This window comes from Amphibalanus amphitrite, unplaced genomic scaffold, assembly GCF_019059575.1.
Source record: "Amphibalanus amphitrite isolate SeventyFive unplaced genomic scaffold, NRLGWU_Aamphi_draft 000718F_arrow, whole genome shotgun sequence".
Lineage (NCBI taxonomy): Eukaryota > Metazoa > Arthropoda > Thecostraca > Balanomorpha > Balanidae > Amphibalanus > Amphibalanus amphitrite.
Genome location: NW_024882212.1, coordinates 11,760 through 14,868, shown reverse-complemented (window position 1 = coordinate 14,868; position 3,109 = coordinate 11,760). Strand labels below are relative to the sequence as shown.

The following is a 3,109-nucleotide window of genomic DNA, read 5'->3' as shown; positions in this document are numbered from 1 at the left end:
CACCCAAGCCATGGGGCAAGTTGTATCGAAAACATTGTTCTATTCGGCAGACCGTAGAAGAAAAACTGGTAGAGGTAGCGAAAAAGTTACTTTGCACAAAAAAGCAGAAGAATCAAGGAAGGGGATGGTATGGAACTAATGAGTTTATCACGGATAGTTACGAGGTTATGGGTCTCGGAGTAAAAACTGATACAACCCACCCCACTCTCCCCTATATTTCGAATTTGATTTCATTTGTGTCATTCGAGGTCATTTTGAGTTGAATTTAGCTCAAATTAGTTCACTTTCAGGTAAAAAAGGTCAAATTTTGAAGTTGAAATTTTATACGGAGACTGGGAATGTGAATAATTTTCAAAATTTTCAACATTTGTAAAATCCGAGATAGCAGTTTGATAGCACAGTCTATTCTAAGTCCTCTCATGCAAAGAAAGAACATCTACCTAAAAAAGAACATCTACCTTAACATCTACCTTTAATCTACCAAAGAAAGAACATCTACCATCTACCTTACCATCTACCTTAACTCTACCTTAAGTTCTTGGGAGCGATTGCCGTGGTTCAATGTTTTGAGTCGAAATCGGCCGAACATGACGTCACTCTGACGTCATTTCCGGCCCACCGATGGTAGCTACGAAGATCATATTTCGATACAATGTGTCAACTTGATGCACCCCAAGTTGCTGTACGTTTAGTGTCGATACGTCATGCAATTTGGAAGTTATTTCAGACAATTGGGAGGGGGGTTACGAATGCCCCCCCCCCGACCAGTGGGCCGCGAATTAAAACGTCGCAACTTCGCAACACCCTCTCTGGCGGAGGAGCATTCACAGAGATATGAAACTTGCAGGATGTAGTATCCATTACGAGTTTCGCAACTTGTACCACTCGGATTTTTCCTTAAGGTCATATGAGGTCAGTTTTTTTTCGTGACCTCACAATTACAAGGCGATGGGGAAAAATGAAAAGACCTCCAACTATCTTAACTACAAAGAATCGTGATTTCATGCACTCGTTGTAAGGTTCAATGCGTCTCTTTTGCAATGTTGACCTTGCCTGACGTCATTTATGACGTTATTAGGCTCATATTATTTTTTTTGTCCAAACTTCCGATCAAATTGATCTAGCGATTCGGGAAAGCCACCCATGGACTCAGGGAGGCTTGCGAATCGAAGGAGATGGGTCATGACCTCCTTCGACCAACTTCGTGACGTTGGGGCGCTGAGCTGACCGTGACCCGGGGTCAAACGCCTAAGGTGACCTCATCCAAACAAAAAGTATCTAATTCGACGCGACTGAGCGAGGCAAGCACGATGCTGCCAAAATCGCGGCTCAGCGGCCGTTTTTTGTAAAGTTATTCACCAAAAACGGAACCGTACCTTAGGACACTTGACCTGACCTCAGAGATCATCGGTTGACCGACGATCTTAAAATTGGGTACCAATCTCTTCGTCTCGTAACGGCGCACACGCCCTTTTTTTCTGCGACGCGCTAGCTCCACCAGGGGCGGAACAGCGAAGGGGCGTTCGTACCTGCCATCCCCCTCCACCTCAGCCGACGCGTATGTAGAAAGCCAATAGGTCCGGCGAGGGTTAAGTGAGAGGACATATCACTGCTTTTTGGCAACATAGCGATGTCTCGGCCCCGTTAAGCAATTTCGTTGAACGTTTTCGATGGTTACAGTCCCGTTTCGAATGACATGCAGCTAGAACCAGTATGTAAAAAGAAACTTATCGAGTCCTAATAAATAGAAGACGTGTACAGTGTGCAGGGCACGGGCCATGTTGCAAGAGCATAAACAGTGAAGGGATAAATAGCCTCAGTGGCCACCATTAAAGAAGCGAAAATGACAACGACACCCGGTGTTCCCAGGCGGCCACCCATCCAAGTACTCACCGGGCGCGATGCTGCTTGACTTCAGCGATCGGACGGGAACCGGTATTTTCAGCATGGTATTGTCGTTGCCGACGGAAACTGTCCACCTTCACCTCCTTTATCTGTAACATAAAAGATGACGTCACAACTCTGGCACTGACAAGCCTCAAACACCACAGTCATTGCCTTTGGCCAAGCGGATGGCTTGAGTAATGACGCTGCTCAGTCTCATTGCTTATGTGACCACCAAAAACACCGCCAAGTACCGATAGGCTACAACAAGCAAATGGCTCGCAAGCAATATGTAAAGGACGATGACACCAAACACATGAGTGAGAAGGGCAGCTGAAAGTCGTCACAACTGAGAAATGATCCCCGTCAAATCTCGAGACAAAAGCGGCACTTACCCCCACACCGGCCGGGGGGAGGGGGGGGGGGGGTACCGCCCTCCATAGTTTTTTTTTTCGCGATAGCTCCGAATGCCACGGTGATACAGAGATGGAGCTTGGCATGCCTGAATTTTGATTCAAGCCGTATCTTTTGACACCAACCGCGATTTTCGGGTCATTTCAGGTCACCGACTTTTGACGTCATAAGCAAACCTTTGCCAAACTGGGGTCTGCGTATAACGCGCTCTATTGCGGGGAGGGGGCTCTTCATTGCCCCCCCCCCCCCCTACTAACTCCGAAACTACTGGGCCGATTGTCAAAATTCAAACAGCTTCTGATAGCCCTGGAAAAACTGTCGAACGAAACATAATTTCATTGACCTCGAGGTCACCGGTGACGTCACAGTTCAGTGTAAAAATTATTATGATTTTGGCTTGTTAACAATTTGAGCTTTGACCGCCGTCTTACAAGTCATATCCGGCTAATTGTTGGTTTACACCCTCGTGAACAGATGCTTTAGATACCCTGAGGGTACCAAACTTGTACTTTTATTTTAAGGTCAGGTCAGGTCATCAAGGGTCACGGAAATATTATAGCATGCGTCGGTCACATGACATATGTTTTATGGTCCATTTAGGCTATATATTTCGAATTTGATGTCGTTTGTGTCATTCGAGGTCATTTTGAGTTGAATTTGCTCAGATCAGTTCACTTTCAGGTAAAAAGGTCAAATTTTGAAATTGAAATTTTACACGGAGACTGGGAATGTGAATAATTTTCAAAATTTTCAACATTTGTAAAATCCGAGATAGCAGATTGATAGCACAGTCTATTCTAAGTCCTCTCAT

The 3,109-nt window shown here is 45.4% G+C and overlaps 1 pseudogene; it reads right to left on the bottom strand.

Annotated features, from left to right (window-relative positions):
- Window positions 1-1,844: 1,844 nt before the first annotated feature.
- On the bottom strand, window positions 1,845-1,963 carry LOC122365150 (annotated as a pseudogene).
- Window positions 1,964-3,109: the final 1,146 nt, after the last annotated feature.